Genomic DNA, 18,420 nt, shown 5'->3' with positions numbered 1-18,420 from the left:
TGCCATCAAAAATGTCATTTTTTTATTTTTATCCCCATATTGAAATTTATTCATAACTAAAATATAAGTGTTACATGTTACAATAAATCTACCTTAGGTGAGTAAAACATCTCTCTATACTAACTAGTGGTTTGCCCACGCTACGCACAGAACGGCTCTATATTGTTGTAATTTAGTTTTTCTTTGATGTAGTATATCTTGATTGGTGGATGGTATTTTGAAAATTTTAGTTATATGTTAGATGATGAAGCAATATTTGTATTCATGGTGTTGCTAATGGTTTTATGTTTTAAATAGTGTAGGTAGATAGTAAGAAAGTTGTGAATTGTATAAAATAGTCTCGGCATTTGTACTTTAATTTTATGTAGAATCTTATTTTTTTGTCATGTATTATTTGTTTTTATTGATGTTATTTGTTTTTATATAATAAAATAATAGTGTGAATGGAAAATATTTATTAATGAGGATAAATTATTAATTATTTTTTTTTTGAAAATGAGAAAAACAAAGTAGAAAATACTACACAAATAAACTTGGAAATTAAAACATGATATTCCATGTTATTAATCATATTGAAAGTGGAATCATAGATTATTTTCCCTACATATTCAGCAGTTTGTGTTTGTACGAAGCCATTGGTCAATGCATGTAAAATGAAAATTATGACCACAAGTAAGAGAGCAATATCGGATGAGGCCATCCTGATTACATTAGAGTCGTCCAGTCTTGCTCTAACTCCCGTAACACGGTCGATGAGCACGGGAACGGGCCGATGCTTCACACTACAGGCCAAAAACCCCACGCCGGTGTCCGTTTGGAAACGGTAATTAAATATTTAATTAAATAAAAAATTTAATATATATTTATATATTTTTATATTCTAACTTTCTTAAATATTTCTTAGGCCAAAGAGACGGGACATTTCCCGTCTCTTGTGGAACTTTACGAGAAGACCCACAAGAACAAGGCATGCGTATTTCTAGATGGTAAGTCCGAACAAATCTACAACGACTTGGTTGCTCGGGTTGAAGACCGCCAGACCCAACAGACCCAACAGTCCACCGATAGATTACCCGTCACTTTATCCACACCTGAAGTGGATAAGATTTACGAAGAGGTAAATTTTCTAAAATTTTAAATTTTTTTATTATTCATTTAATTTTTAACTTTAAAATTTTACTAAAAATATTTTATCTTTACAAATACTTTTTTGTTTAAAAGTAATGTCTTAATCTTTTGTACACAAAGATAAAACATCAAGTATTATGAAACAGAGGGAGTATAATAATTTCTTTTAAAAACTTAACGTTTATGTATTTTTACATTTTTAATATGAAACTATTTCAAAAGATTAAGACATTACATTTAAACAAAAAAGTATTTTATAATAATAGATAGATAGATAGATTGTTTCTATTTATTCGATCCAGCCTATAACTCTATTCCCCTTCTTCTCCTTTCTTACGTAATAATAATACACTTTGACAAACAAAAAAACAACAACAAAGCATTTGATTCTTGTGTTTTTTTATGAGAAATTCTTGGATTCACCCCCTAGGTGAACCAGCCAATGAAAATTGATTATTTTATATATATATTTTTTCAAAAAAAAAAAATATTTTGAATTTATTTTTTTAAATAAAAGGATAGAATATAAATAAAAAAGTATAATAACAATAAAAAATGATTTTTTAATATTGTTAAAGCCGTTCATACTAAACACTAAACATGAAACCTTAAATCTTTAGATAAACACTAAACCCTAAACCCTAAACCCTTGGATATATCATAAATCCATTGATATGACTCATAACCCTTGGAATATCTCTTTATCCAAGGATTTAGGGTTTATCTAAGGGTTTAAGGTTTAATATTTAGGATTTAGAGTTTAGTATGAACGCTTTTAATAATATTAAAAAAAAAAATTTTACAGCTGCTACCATATTTTATTTATTTTTTATATTTTACCTAAGGGTTAAGGATTTATCCAAAGGTTTAGGATTTAGTATGAACAACTTTAACAATGTTAAAAAATTCGTTTTTTTTATTGCTGTTACATTTTATTTATTTATTTTTTATCCTTTTATTTTAGAAAATAAATTCTAAATATTCTGTTTCCTTATTAAAAAAGATCTGTATATAAAATAGGAGATGAACCCAAAAATTTCTCTTTTTTTTTTTTGGTTATTACAGAACAAACAAAAAACAACAACCTCAGTTTTGTCATTTCAAGAAGAATATCACGTGTTTACAGAGAAAAGGAACATCATTAGAAACAAATGATCATTCATTTCCATTACAATGAACGAGACACGGTTTTGAACTCAGTCAAGCAAGACTGAAGAATCTTCTGACGTTTCTGAAGCTGTTGACGTTCGTTTTGCAGCACATCAATAGCTCCAGGTGCAACGAACATGTCCATGAACTTCTCATCGTTTACTGCAAACAAATCCACACCAAGTGCAACCACTAGCCTGTCTCGGCTGCAATCACAAAACAATCAATTTTAAGTTAACTCAAATCAAATCAGACGCAAACGATGTCTTCTTCAGCATGAAACAAGTAGAACTTACCAGGTGTTAGAAACCCTGAGTTTAGGGTCGACGTTACGCTTCTTTCCACAAGAACTTCACGTATTCTAGCAAAATGTTGTGCAGCTGATGAACATATCTCAGTGTAAGCAGAGCTTGAATTCATTCCATTTTCCGTGGTACCAAACAGAAGCCCACCTTCTCCGTTCTGAATCCTAAGTGGCTGTATGTTCCTGTTTCCTCCCATTCTCGCCACTCTTTTTCTGGCTCCACCACCATCATGATGATGACCATTGCCAATCTCTTTCTTTACCAAACCATATCCTATCTCACATGGCTGGTCTGGTGATGGTGTCTCAGGGACTGTTATATGTGTTTCCTCTCCTTTCCCTGGTGTTGTCTCTTGGGCCTTACTCTTCTCAGGAGGAATGTTTTCTTGATCTTTCATTGGCTCATCACGCCCTGTATCAGAGAGCTCGAAGCAAAACGAACCAATACCAGAGGCTTGGTTAGGTTTGTTATAAGAGCCAAAAAGATCCTCCTTGGTGGTAGTCACTCTCATAGCAGGCCATGGAGTATGGGCTCGTCACCGAATCAAGATGGTGTCTTACTAGTTGCTTGCACTGTTTCGCAAGATTCTTCACGAAACGACTGTAACAGTTCCGTAGAGCAGCATGAAAACCAACGCATCCATCCATATTTTCAGCTTTCTTCTCATCTGCTATCAAAGAAACTTCATGAGATACAGGGGATCTATGAGATTTTATAAAATCAAGGATCGTATTCTTACATTCTGAGTTTTGGTTCAGGTTTCTTTCGAGAGCAATTTCAGCTGTCACAGGCTGTGTCCAGAAGAGGAGCGAGCCACGACCGTGCTGCGGTTCTAGCAATCTCTGCTGAAGCTTCTGTTACTCCTCTACCACCTCCACGCCCAGCATGAGCTAGCAGAATGTTTGCTACCTGAAAAAATTGAGGCTAACTTTGAGTTTATATGGAAAGTATAAAAATGTTGTTTTACTGAGTAAAGCAGATGAAGTGTACCTTCTCTCTTGACACTGGAGGGCACTCGATTGAGTAGGCAGCACAGCGGAACTCGTGAATGACTCTTTCACAAGCAGCTCCTCCATAGAGTCTAAGAACAGCATTAGGCGGCTTAATATCCAGCCACACGCCGGGCCAGGTTCCAATACCACTCTCGCCACGTTCTTCTTCGGTTGTTTTCCCCCATTGCTCAGGTGCTGGATTTGCAGCTCCATCAATCAAAGCTCCCTTAACAAACCAAAGCAAAACAATGTCATTTCTCAACTCATTTACTAAAGACTTAGAAACTGTACTTTTACAATTTACTCACCACATGATTGCTAATAGAAGCCATGCATATATAGCATTGCAACTTTTCTGAGATGAGCAACATCAGAAGTAGCCTGAATCTTCATATCCATTCTGAGCATATCATCAGTTACCTCAGAGCATCGCTGTTCAAGCAAAGCTAGTGTTGCTGGAGCAGCGTCCTTGTACCTCTTCTGAAGCTCAGACTCTAAGAAATCTCTTAACGACCCAAAACCAATATGAGAACGGAACTTTTCTTCATCAAATCCTCCGTTGACACCCTCACGCAAATGCCTTATAACGTCCATGTCTACGAAACTCATCGTTTGAGACAGTGCTCCTGTCTTTAGGCAAGGCCACAAAGTAAGGACGAGTGTTCTCCCCAAGGTACCGACTAGCACTGAGGTAACGATCAACTTCACCACGATCATTAAACTCCTGCGGATACTCAAATTAGTAAAAAGAAACATCAACTTAAGTGATTGTGTGTTCAAACACTCTAGTACCTTGAGGCGATTATCAAACTTGGAGACAACAACAATTGTCCTCCGAAAGCTTGAATCAATTTCACGAACAGCATCAAGCCACAAAGAAGAGCACCACTCCACAAGAGGATGCGATGTGGAGGAGAAGCCAGAGACTTGACCATCGATAGAATTTCATCAGGTGTGGTCTCCTTTCTTTGCCTGCACACACAAAACCGAATTTGTTATTAATCTACCGAACCGAAATTGAATCTAAGCTTAACCGAAAATCAAAATCTCAACCCGAGAGAGAGAGCTACCTTAAGAACAAAACCAGGAGTATCGATGATGGTCAGATTGGGAGAATGAGCATACTCACCGCAGTCTTCGTCTTCCTCAAAAGCGCCTCCGTTCTAGACCTAATCACATCCGCTACTGCTGTAGCCGAAACAATCGGACTTCCGAATCTTCATCCTACCAAAATCCAAAACTCACCAAATTCAACACCATTCATCTCAACCAAAGCAATCGAAAGATGATAGTTACCTGGAATCTACACCGCGGCTCTAACGCAGATACATCATGAACCATCTGGAGAATCAGAGGACGGCGCGTCCCCATTTCGACCTCGCGGACGTTGAATCGGAACCCTAGGAGAGCTTTTGCCGTCTGATTGACCACCGATGGCTACGATCTCCGGTGTCGGAAGTTTCTCCCCGAAAGCGACGGCGGCTGCTTGGAGACGGTTGTAGGCTTCGAATCGTGACCTAGACTCCGAAGTGGCCGGATCCTGGGGGTGAGATTGAATTTTCGATTGAGACTGATTGTTTCTACGTGAAGACGGGGTTTTAGTGGGTGTGGTAAGGTATGAGTTTGAATTCGCCATTGACGAGGGAAAGAGTGTTCAAGATTCGCAGAGATGAAACGTTGCGAGATGCGGACGGAGAGCGTAAGAGGAAGCCGAACTTTAGATTTTGAAATTTGAATTAATTGGCTTTAATGGGCTTTCTTGAAGCCCATCTAATATGTTGGACAGTTGATGGAAAAGTTAAATCGTGTGATATAACCGGGAAATGCGGGACCGTCCTAATTAAAGTATCTGATGGCTCTTAATCCGGTTTGGTTTGGTGTTTGATCGTAATGTGTTAGTAAACCGTAAATGTATCCGTTAGAAAATTATTGTTAACAAAAACGCAACGATGCACATAATATAAGCAGAGGAAGTCTCTCTCTCTCTCTCTCGGAGGAACCGGTGAGATTCTTAGATCAGTAAGTTTCTTTTCCGATTCATGTAATATGTAGATCATGAATTTGATTTTGATCCATTGTTATCTTGTTTGGAGTTCGCGTGCGATCCGTTGGGTTTCGTAATCCTCTTTGCGATTTTGCTTTAGGGTTTCAAGTTTCCTAAATCGTTCGTTATTTTATTTGTTGCAGACTTGCAGTGATGTTGAATCTACATGGAAGCGCTTGAATCACTCGTTGAGGTACTTCTCTGTCTTACGCTTACGCTAGAGTTTTTTGATCTATTGTAAAGCGTGATTGTGCTTTAATTTGGAGTTTTAGTTATGGATATCATTGGGACTTAAAGATCGATTATATAAAGCGAATAGAGAGGTAGATACTTATATACACATACGCGGATCTATTTGATTTCTTTCTTGTGCTAGCACCATTGTTGATTCCTTAATAGTGTATTTGTGAGAGTAAAAGATTATGTTCATGCAAATAGACATAGGGGATCAATATTGAGACTGCATATTTGTTTTGAGTTCCAAGTTTTGTTCTTTCACCTGTTTTGACCATACAAGTAATATTTTCTCTCTGTTTTTGTTTACAGTAGTATGTTTGTGTGGAGAAACCGTTGCTGACAGATTCCATTACATCATACCTCTTGATAGAGTCACTGAAACAATTGAAGATAAGATCGGATCTTGGAGGCAAAGAAGTAGCAGCAGTAAAACAGATAAGCTCTTTTACTTTCTCTTTTACTGTTTTGTTTCCAAGTTTGAGATTCAGTACCGCACTGCCGATTCTTGCTTACTTTTGTTTTGGTTCTATCAAACCCCAAAAAGATCATAAGGCAGACACTAATCTAATAGTGTTTTGTCAGATTCTTATTTGGGGACATTGTCCCGTTGCGTGAAGCCTAGACCCTGAATTGTTTTTGAAATCATGGGTCCAACAACTCTATTGGTTGGTGGTAGTGCATGTCTAAGTGAACGATGGAAAGTATGACAGAATTTTGTTACCCACGGCTTACAAAACACAACAAACGGCTTAAGAAAAGTCTTTAGACAGAGACTGTACCCACGGCTTACAAAAACGGCTTAAGAAAAGTCTTTAGACAGAGCTTTCAATAAAGTTTTTAGACAAAGGTTGGCTGGATCAAACGACCCGTGGCTTGCAAAAAAAATGTCTTTAGGCAGACAAACACTATGAATGTTTGGTTGGATCAAATGTCCCGTGGCTTTCACAAAGGTCTTTAGACACAAAAAGACTATGAATGTTGGGATGGATAAAACGACCAACGGTACACTGTAACGTCTTTAGACATAGACTATTAGTTACCCACGGCTTATAAAGTCTTTAAACAAAGTCCATGAGTTGATTAAGAGGCTTTAGAAAATATTGCTACCCACGGCTTATGAAAAGTTCTTAGACAAAGACTTTGAGATTCTTGCTACACACAGCTTATGTAAAGTCTTTAGACAAAGACTGAATCTGGCCAACAAAAGCTCTATGAGAAGAGTCTTTATGGAAGTCTTTAAGCCAAACATAATTATTGCTTGACGACTACCCACGGCTTAAAGAATGTTTTCAGACAAACACTACCCACGGCTTAAAGAATGTTTGTTTTCAGACAAAGACTACCCACAGCTTATGAAAAAAATTTAGACAAAGACTTTGAGATTCTTGCTACACACAACTTATGTAAAGTCTTTAGACAAAGACTGAATCTGGCCAACAACAGCTCTATGAGAAGAGTCTTTATGGGTCAATACTACAACTACCCACGGCTTTATGGAAGTCTTTAAGCCAAACAGAATTATTGCTTGACGACTACCCACGGCTTAAAGAATGTTTTAGACAAAGACTACCCACGGCTTAAAGAATGTTTTCAGACAAAGACTAGGGGTTAGTCTTAACAAAGTCTAAATGCAAAGACTATGAATTGAAACGGGTTCCCTGCTTTACCAGTACCCACGGCTTAGAAAAACAACAAACAGCTTAGACAAATTGTGATTGAACCCTCGGCTTGCAAAATCTTATAGACAAATCCTATGAATTAGTTTCTGCAGTTGTTGGATGAAAGAACGACCAACAGCTCTGGAAACGTCTTAAGGGGCTTATAAAAGGTCTTAAAGTTGAAGACTATTATGAGTTGGATGTGAAAACGACATCACCACAAGCTGATATGAATCAAAAACAGACATACTTGACCACAACTCTTAAGACAGAGAGAGTATGAAATTAAACACAGAGTATGAAAATAGACAGATGACTGACTACATGTCAGTTTTTGGCTTGTTGGATGGAAAACAATGGCTTAATCCAAGTCTTAAGACAGAGATTATGAAACAAACATTGAGTTGGTTTTGACTTGATTGCTGGGAAAAACTACCAACAACAGGTTAAACCAAGTCTTAAAACAGAGAGTATAGACTAAAAATTGAGTTTCTTGCTACACACAGCTCATGAAAGGTCTTCAAGATGAAGACTATGAACTGGATGTAAAAACAACTAACCGTGGATGGAAAAATACGACCACCGGTTTAATTGCACACAAACCTACTACTTGTTGGATGGAAAAAACTACCTGCGGCTTAGAAAAGTCTTACACAAAGACAATGGTTGTTTGAGTTGTTGTATGGTAAACACGACTTAAACAGAGACTATGAACCAAAACAATAATCAAAAGGCTTAATAACCGCTAGACAGAGAAGGACCAAAAGCTGAAAAAGAGTTTAAGACAGGTTATATGAATCAAAAACAGACTCCTTACTTCACCACAAGCCTTGGCAAAGTATTTAGACAAATGGAAAACAACCACTGGCTTAAACCAAGTCTTAAGACAGAGACTATGACCCAAAGTAGAGTTCGTTTTTGGCTTGATGGAAGGGGAAAACGACCGATGGCTTAAACTAAGTCTTAAGACAGAGACTATGAGCCAAAATTGAGTTCGTTTCTGGCTTGATGGAAGGAGAAAACGACCAACTGAACGGCCTAAACCAAATCTTAAGACAGAGACTATGATGAACCGAAATTGAGTTGGTTTTTGGCTTATTAGATGGGGAAAGTGACTAACAACTTAAACCAAGTCTTAAGACAGAGACAAATGAACTGAAAACTGATTATGTGCTTTACTATCCGAGACTTAAAAAAGTTCTCAAATAGTGTTACCCGAAACTATGAATGGGATATAGAAAGTCTTTAGACCAAAGATTCGACTTGTTAGATAAGAAAAAGACTATGAATGTCTAACACATTCATTACTTTACCACTCACAACGTAAAATTCACAAGGTAAGAATGAGGCATTTAAGTGAAGCAGAGACTGATTAATTCTGAATTTTGCAGGTATGTATGTGCTACTTCAAATTGTTAGAGACTTATAGAAGATTTCAAGTGTAGCAGATTTCTTTGACAGGTATGTGCATTTCAAATTTGTTTGTAATTTAGTTGGTACAATTATGAAAATTGAGACACAAACATGAAGTAAAGATTAGTTTCATCTGTTCAGGTTTGTGCTTCATAAACTGCTCATATCCTCATTGAGGCAAAGGCTTTCTCAGGTATATGCTTTTCTTGACTTTGCTCTTGTATAAATGGGTTTCTTTACTTACGAAAATTTACAAAGCTAAGTGATATATGCGTAGATAAAAGTAACTGGAAATGAATATCTATGCTCCATTTAAGCTGACTAGTCAACATTTCTATCATTGGTTTAGCTAGCATCCGTGAGATTCTAGAAAATTAATTCCTAACATATCCACTGATGAACAGGTAGATTTTCTATTTTGATTTTGGAGCATTACTTTTTTTGTTTTCAGTATTTGTAATCTCTATTGCATGTATTATAAGGTCTCTAATTTTGTCAAATGAATATATCTAGTAGCTCTTGTAGATCAAAGTAGGTGAGAGACACTCCTGCATCTTGTGGTGCTAGTTTTCTTAAGTTTCGAATGTTTCTGTTTTGTGTTATTCTCCTGACCTTCACTGATCATTCTAAATAGTGTTAATAAAACTATTTATAGTTTGGTACTTGTATGCATTATAAGGTCTCTCACTTTGTGAAATGGATGTATCTTGTAGTAAGTGAGAGCCTCCTGCAGATTTGTGGTGCTAATTTCATTGAATTTCGAATGTTTCTGTTTTTGTGTAATCTCTCTCTATTGCATGTATTATAAGGTTTCTAATTTGTTGAAATTGATGTATCTTGTAGTCTCTTGTAGATCAAAGTAGGTGAGGCTCTCCTGCAGATTCGGGTGGTAGTTTCATTGAATTTCAAATGTTTCTGTTTCTGTGTCAATACTCCTCCTAACCCTGAATGATCGTTCTAAACATGTACAGTGTTAGTATTCTCTTTAGTTTGGTGCTTGCATCTACTACAAGGTTTCTCATTTTATGAAATAGATGTATCTCTTGTAGATTCAACATATCTGAAAGACTAGAGATGGTGGTAGTAGTTTCTTTGCATCTTGAATGTTATGTTTTCTTTAATGCTCTTTACCCTGGGTGATCATTTTAAACATGTGAAATGACATCTCTACGCTGATGATTACTATGTTAGATTATTTAAATTGTATATGTTGACTTGAAAAATTCAATTGTTATGGTATTTGTATCTAAGCCTTGGTTTGTGAGTCTTGTCAAAAATATACATCACTTAATTTTCACAATTTATGGAATTCTTCATCATATGCTGATGAACACGTTACATTTATAGATTTAAATGTTGAATTGAGTTTTACTATAACAGTGATCGAGAATTCTATGTTATATACGTGTGTCTATCCTGTGATCTCTTAGTCGTACAGAGCCGATGAAGCTTCTTAAGTTTCTATGATTGATGTCAAATTCAAGAAAGTAGCTGTATGTAAAGTCTAGTAGTTGTAAACATTTGGAATAGGTGCTCTGGTCTTCTCTTCTCTTTAGGTCGACTAAATGTGATGTCAGATATTTTTTCTGGAAATTATTGACTCTAGTTTATGTACAAAACCATCCAATTTTCTGTTTGTTGTCCGTCAAATTATCACACTGAATTACTATTACATACTAAAATAATAAGACTCGGATGTGTTATATGATCATTTAAGGAACGGCATAATGTGATTGGAGAGTCATGCTATTGTAGATAAGATTCAGCTGTAATCTTTAACGAAAAATAAACTTAGTTGTTGTAAGTCTAAACTAAAGATCATTTGAATTTTGATGTTATGTACATAAACAGTAATGTCTTTATGTACTTTTCAGCTGTGGTAGAATGTTCTTGCATTTTGGTTGGTTTATCCTATGGTGTATGAATTATTGATCATCTTATTGCATATTGCTCTTTAGAATATAATTAGCTATTGTATAAATTGATTTCTCGACTCTTTCAGTCATAAATTGATTCTTGTACGTTTATCATAAATTAAAGAGAAATTACTTAGAATAACTCTAATTAATCTAAAAATTACTAGAATGACTCATATTAAATTTTAATTACTAGACTAAAATGAGATACAAGAAAATTTACCGAAAACCCATTTCTAACTTGATTAACTACAAGTTTGCCTTTATAGTAAGTTAAAAAAATGGAAAATATAGGTTAAAATAATAAAAATAATAATAATTAGAAAAGAAGGTGACGACAAAAAAAAATTAGAAAAGAAGAAAAGAGTTTATCGGGTCTCTCTCACGAGTCACGGCGTCGACGAAACTGGAGGTGAAGCCATCTCCGATCGAGAGTCGCCGTCATCCCTATCCCACTCCTGCAATATCTACTCTGACGCTGTCGTCGTTAATTTCGGCACCTCCTCGCCAAGTCGCCATCGTCCCTGTCGTGTAAGCCCTAGGTCTGATTTGTCTTTCCTTTTAAATCGACGAAATTGAAATTGTAAGTGCTAAATCTATCCAATTCCAAGTTGTTGTTACACATTTTTAACATATATTGTTTGGTTGAGCGTTTAGTTTCAAAAACCCTAAATCCCAATTTCAACATTCCTTCCCCTTTGAAATCGATAGCCTGTTTTTTTTGTTTCGTAATTAATTTGGTTATGACAGATTGTTTTATTATTGTTTTATTGATTGTGAAAGTTTGTAGACTCTAATTCCTAGTTTAGAGATAATGAACTTGTTTATATAAAGTCTAGATTTTTTTTAGTTGCTGCTCACGCAGCTACTGTGAAATCTGGTTCTCGTAAAGTCATCATCTTTGAAAACTGATATAAAGTGATCCTGGTGTTACATGTCCCCATAAAAAGTTGACTTAAACTTATAATGATGAAATTGAAAAACTTAGGCAACAGTCGCATACAATTTTACCTGCATTTGTTCTGTTATAACAATAAAACAATGATGTCTTCTCAGGTGCGAGCTGTCACTGTCCATGCAACGAATAAATACTCTGTGTCTGCATCGCTTTGACAGTGCTTGGTGCTTCTATGATATGTCCTCTGGTTTATGCTTTGCCCAGATTCGGAAGAAGATGGGTTTGTTCTTTGTTGATGTTTCATCTTCTAGGTCTCATGGAGAAAGGCTCGTCTACAGTTTGCATCTTCAAATGGGAAACATAAATAATCACGAGCTGACGTGCGAAGAGCTAAGCCAGAGAATGTATACCTGTATGAGGAATGCGGAAACTCGTTTAGATGATAATCTGTTCTTGTTTCTTTTTGTTATGTCGTCTGTTTCTCAACATGTAACATTCATGTAGCCGAGTTGTTTCGTTTATTTTCTTGTCGAAATCAATGATCGATTATCACATTTACATGCTACTGAATATTGACTGATTACTATGAAATTCACTAATATTATATAATGAACTGTCTGCATTGCTTGACAGTTCGTGGTGCTAAGTATACTATTTTTAATTAGCTTTGGTAGCTTAAACTTATTTTTCTTTGAGCATCTCTAAACAAATTCATTATCTCTATAGAAGTGATTAAACCACCACGAAAGAGAATAACTTGACGAAGAAGAAAAGAAAGATAAAAAAGATGATGACAAGTACCAAAAATTACCTAATTATGATATTAGTTAACCTAAAAATAAACAAGATTTGAAATTAATGTAAACCGGATCAAAATTAGATATTAAATTAAATCTGATTTACATAAACCCAAATTTCCGTCAATAAATCTTCCACAACATAAATCAAAAAGTCTACAACCATATAAGCAAAAAATCTACCAACAATTTTAGATCATATATATAACTCTGCCGTAAAAAAAATAAGTCGAACATAAGAAAATAAGTTGACCACAAAAACCTACCATTCATAACAAATCTGCTACCTCATTTGACAGATATATTCATAAAAATATATTTTCTATTTAAATCAAACAATTAACTCTGCCGTGTAAACAAATCTGACGTTTTTAAAAAAGTCTGTCACCACTTTAATGGTAGATTTATTTTTTCATACAGATTTTATAAACAGACTTATTATTCGATAGATTTATTTTTTTTTTAAAAAAAAAAATCTGCCGTCGATCAGATGTAAGGGTATTTTTGTAATAATTTTTTTTAATTATAACTATGGGCAGGGGCAATTTCGACCAAAAAATATTCTAATAATTTTCAAAAAATATGAGTCATTTTAGTAATTACACAATCAATTTGGTTTATGACATATGGAAAGCCTGTTTAATTTGGATTGATAAAAAAATACTGTCGTTTTATTCTTTATTTTTTTTGTCAATTGCTTTTTTTTTTTCAGAAATCGTTTTACTCTTCATCATCAGTTGGGGATACTGCACCGATTTTATAATTCCTTGTGGACTGCTTTTCTTTTTTTTTTATGCATCATGTAAAACATTTTATTCTTCTGCAGAATTATAAATTTTATCTCCAATTGATGACGAAAAGTAAAACTATTTCTGAAAAAGAAGAACAGTTGACAAAAAAAAAGAGAAAAAAGATAAAACTACATAGTAATTTTTTTATTAATCCAAATCAAACCGGCTCTCCACCTATCACAAACTAGTTAACATTTAAATAACACCATTTACAGTTTTAGAGGAATTAGTTTAAAAATCGATAGTTTGTGTATGTTATTCAAAAATAGAGTTGTTCATGTGTTTTTTGGCATGATTTAAAAGTTCGTGTGTGAAAAACCAGAAAAAACTAGTTCATAGGGGAATAAACCACTTTTCCGTTGTTCATGTGGTTTTTGGCATGACTTAAAAATCTGTGTGTGAAAAAACCGGAAACAATTAGTTCATAGAAGAATAGGCCATTTTCCCTCTTACAGTCTTACCTTGAGTCTCCCTTTCCCGGTAACAGAGACAACATCACCAGTCTTTACCATGGTTCCGTTCTTGGTAACCGTTGCCCAGTTAACCCGAATGTCCCCACTACTGCGAGGTAACAACAAAGAAGAATGATTTTTTTTTCTCAGCAAACATGAGAATGCAATGGAAGATCAAAAAGAAAAGAAAGCTAATTTACCTAATCAGATTAACTAGCTTTGACCGCGAAATCTTGAAACCAGCACTAGCTACTCCATCAATTCTCAACGAGGCTTCCACCGTTTTGAATGAATTAGTCCTAACAAAACAAAAGAATCAAGCCAAAGCATAAACTCTTTTCGAAGGTAAAGAAGAATCATTACCTAGGAGGTTGGTATTCAAGAGCAAGCAAAGGTATCTGTGACACCCGTCACCTCCTATCTGGAGAACAGCGTGCCACCAACAATGCCTCATAACACAATAGTCCATATACACGATTCAACTCACTCTAAGCTCAAATACAAATCCGAATAAAAAATCCAGTAGCACCAATCCGTCCAAATATCATATACTCGTCTGTCTCATCTGAAATGGGAAAGAAAGAGGGGTGAGTAACGGGGAAGTCACTCAGTGAGGTATGAGATACTAAACCCGAAATTCATGGACCCGGACAAAGCACTCCGAATAAATATAATTTAATCCTAACACGGTACCTAAAGTATCCAGAGATCAAACAATAGTCCTAGCGAGGTGCACATTCGCTGCCCACTAACAGGCCAAAAACACCACCGAAAAGGTGCTCGGTTCATACACACACCGAACAAGTGCTCGGTAACACACGCCTGTAGACGATTTATCGACCTCCTGGGTTACGCGTCAACCGTTCGACTATAGCTGACCGTAACCTCCACACAATCCGGCATACAAAAGTCCGTCTCTGTATCCGTCTCAAACAATCACATAACTCTTAATAAAACAACTATTTTTATTTACCAATTTTAAATGAAACAATCATTGTTGAATCCTCTAACACCCTAATTCCGGTTTAAGCAAAGAACCTAAAAACTAAACAAGCAATGACAGACTCGATTTCACGCAGACGGAACATATTAGAAATAAATTATACTTATTCGAAGTCCTAAGCCGTGTAAGAGAAATTCGGGAAAAGACCCTTACCTTTGCCACAGGTTCTTCAGAAAACCTGAGAACACACCGAATGGACTTTAACGGCTCTAAAATAACAACTCCTGAACTTTCTGAAAATAGACAAATATGAGGATTTCGGCAGACCTGAACCCTCGAGAGAACAGATGAATAATTTAAGAACTGACCGTTAAACATTCGATCCCTCCGGTCAGAATGCAGTACTATATGTTCTTTGTCCATAGCCACCGGTTTTACTACGATCGGCCACCATTTGATCAACCAAAATGGCTTCACCTCCAGGCTGGTCGCATACAAAGACTACAGCAATACCTCTCGCGAAAACAAACACAACTTTCAGAAAATAACTCGGAATGACAATCCGCTTAGTTTTGCACTTGTAATTGGTCAGTTTCTTGTAGAGGTCTCCGTCGGGGAGCAGACCTCTCTTGAAAACAGAGATAGCAGTGGAGATGCTGCATTTGGGGATAACCACATTTTCTTGATTGAAGCGGGCTATGTAGCCTCGCAGGGGTTCCGCTCGGTGCTGGAGGATTTCGTAGAAGCTGTCAGAAGTTTTCTCCAGGTCCCTGCTGCTGGCGAATTGCTCCACAAATTTGTAGCTGAGAACCGCGAAGGAGGCTATGGACCTGGAGGGCAAATTGATATACCATTGCAGAGTGGATCCGGTCAAGGTGGAGCCGAAACCTTTGCACATGGTAGCTTCGCGTGACCCCTTTGGGAGTGCAATGGCGAGCATCCTTTGTCGATATTGGGCGACGTGGTCGTCCAGATCAGTGGTGCCATCGTAGGCCTTTATGCTGGGGAAAGAGAACTTCATGGGCATCTCGATCAAGGTGATCTCATCCATGAAAGGAGTATCAGCATAGGAATCAGGGTTGCTCTTCCGGATGGAGGGAGCTACCCCCGGGAGTCTCTCTTACCATGGACCGCATGGCGTCGAGCCTATCGGAGAACATTTGGTGAAGGTGAGCGATCATAGGAGACTCCGTTCTCGCAGCTCCGTCTGATATTTCCTTATTAGGCTCGGGCTCCGAGTCGCTATCATCCACGTCATAAGCCTGAGCATCCTTGGCTTTTTCTTGCGTAGACGCGTCTCCTCCCGTCGTCGTAATTGGGGGCTTCGCGCCTGTCTCGGAGTTGGGTGTTTCCAGAGTCGGCATGTGGCGAACCCGAGTCCGGAATCGACGCTTCTTGTTGCTTGCCGTGTTAAGGGCTTGGCTTTCGTCTCAGAGGGTGAGATTCTCCGATTCGAGCTGGCTGAGCTTCTCGGCGCTCTACTCCAGTTGCTTCGAGTGTTCGTTGAGTTTTTCCTTCAGGATCTGAAACTCCGAGGAAAGCTCGGGATTGGTCTCTTCTCGAGTTCGATGCAACCCGGTTACTTGACCTTGCAGATCGTCGATTTGCCTCTGGAGTTCGGCTTCTCTCTGGGTAGCTTCGGGTAGCTCGTCATGCTCATCCACCGCCATTATCACGTAGCTTAGATTACTCCCCTCCTTCTAGCGCCAAACTGTTGGGAGAATTTTGTGTAGAATTTTTGTGAGTACTACGGAACGATGGATAAGGCTTGTATTTGTATTGATTTGCGAGTACGAAAGTAGAAGGAGACGTTTTATTATATCAAAGAGGTGGAACTACAAGAATTTTGAGTAAGAACCCTAGTTCTAGCCGCCTAGCTCTAATCTCTATGTCTCGAAGTATCGATCCCTTGCTTTAGGGCTTGGGTTCCCCATATATAGTCTTCCTAAGGCGGGCCTTAGTCGGTTGGAGTAGGTTAAACTCTTCCATATTCGAAAATATGGAAGGTTCTCCTTATCGGAAGTTTTCCATTTCCCAGAGGAAGGGGGGCGATCCTTGGACCGGACCCGGAAAACTCCACAGCGGGGAACCGGGGTTCCTTCTAGCGGAGATCCTGGAACCGGGTTCCTTCCAGCGGGGATCCAGAGGCCGGTGTCATGCCTGGGGTTTGGAGGATTCAATACCTGAGTATTTTTCCCCAACAGTTACCAGTCACATAAAGTAACTCCGACGGGTTGCGAAAAAAAAAAATTTCCTCCGGCGGAAGGTGGGGTCGGACTCGCACGTGTGTAGAGTTGCTTTTCATTGGGTCCGAAAGTGTTTGGGTCGTTTTTAAATTGTTAAAAAATGAAGTTATGTGGGTCGCAAGTTGAAAGTTATTGAGTCAAAAGGCCAAAACCGGAATCAATTATATATCTCTCCCTTAGGTATGCAAAATGCAAATAAAAACTTGGACCGACCCGATGTCACAATTAGAACTTTTGTGCTACCGACTTTGATAACCGACTCCTCGGTGGCTTACTCCTTATATACAAGTCTTTTTTATTTTTTTCTATCAAATCGATTTGAAATTGTGCCGACTTCATCTTCGATTGGGCTGACTTGAATTCAATTGGACTGAATTCTGTTTGTTTAGTGAGTATTATCCAAGAGATGTAATATATCTCCAACACTAACATAACGTATCGAAAGCCACGTTGGATACGTGATGCTGTCTACCTGAACCTTTACCCTTTTAGACCATGATTATCGCTGAGAATTCCGGCCCGGTTAAACTTTCTTTTGTTTTTTTTTTGTTTTTTTTCTGATAAAAAATAAATAAATAAAAAGTCGAACCAATTGCGGGCCGCCATTTATCAGTAGGACCTGCGATCAGTGCAAGAAACAAGTGAAGATCAGTCTTTATATAACAATTTAAAAGATCTATTTTTTAAAAAACAATGGGACCCATGCAATATTTTATTATTTTTTGGTAAGGACCTTATGCTAATGATCTGCGTTGTGAATGCCCTTAGAACACCTCTAATGAAAGTTCTTCTCATTGAAGCTTTTAAAATATGTATTATATATGTATATATGTATATATATATTATATGGGTATAATTATTTGTGGGATTCACAATTTTTGTGGAACCCTATAAACAAAAGTTTTTAAAATAAGATTTTAGAAGCTTTTGTCTATGGGGTTCCACAAAATTTATGAATTCCATAAATATTTATACATATATAATATATATACATACATGATATATATTTTAAGAACTCCAAATTCTACCTATTGGAGGTGGTCTTACATCCTAAAGTCAATGTTGACTATCCCTTAAAAAATGTCGAAACTCATACACACAGTTGCTTTTGTCTCTTTGTCTCCTTAATTCCCTCCTATATGTTTTATTTTCTATTTTAATTTCTTCTGAAAAATATACATAACGTAAAACTAAAAGTGAAAAGAAAAACATTTTCGTCTTGGGATCTATAAAACTAATATATCATCTACTTTCCCTGATTTTACTCTAAAAAATCTATTCTTTATTGCTTTGCTTTCATTTACTCTCTTGGGTTGGTTGGTGAAGACGAGTGAAGTGGAAAGAGGCCAGCAGCTTCGACCAAACTCGAGAGAAATTGTTTGTTTTCAATTTTGGTGAAAAAAAAAAGAAAGTATTTATTATATTTTAATTTTTATACTTTAAATCGTTTT

At 36.8% G+C, this 18,420-nt stretch overlaps 1 long non-coding RNA gene and 1 pseudogene across 2 annotated transcripts; both read right to left on the bottom strand.

The window, feature by feature from the left end:
• Positions 1-2,138: 2,138 nt before the first annotated feature.
• On the bottom strand, positions 2,139-11,425 carry LOC103873031 (annotated as a pseudogene).
• A 554-nt stretch (positions 11,426-11,979) lies between these two features.
• LOC117128209 lies at positions 11,980-17,763 on the bottom strand. Of its 2 annotated transcripts, XR_004451441.1 has the most exons (3): positions 14,144-16,794; positions 13,981-14,079; positions 11,980-13,889 (listed from the first exon to the last, which is right to left on the bottom strand). It is a non-coding gene; the product is annotated as an uncharacterized LOC117128209 (long non-coding RNA). The 2 variants fall into 2 exon arrangements; XR_004451440.1 differs by having other exon boundaries at positions 13,981-17,763.
• Positions 17,764-18,420: the final 657 nt, after the last annotated feature.

Source organism: Brassica rapa, chromosome A01 (genome assembly GCF_000309985.2).
Source record: "Brassica rapa cultivar Chiifu-401-42 chromosome A01, CAAS_Brap_v3.01, whole genome shotgun sequence".
Taxonomy (NCBI): domain Eukaryota; kingdom Viridiplantae; phylum Streptophyta; class Magnoliopsida; order Brassicales; family Brassicaceae; genus Brassica; species Brassica rapa.
This window is presented reverse-complemented; position numbering and strand designations above follow the sequence as displayed.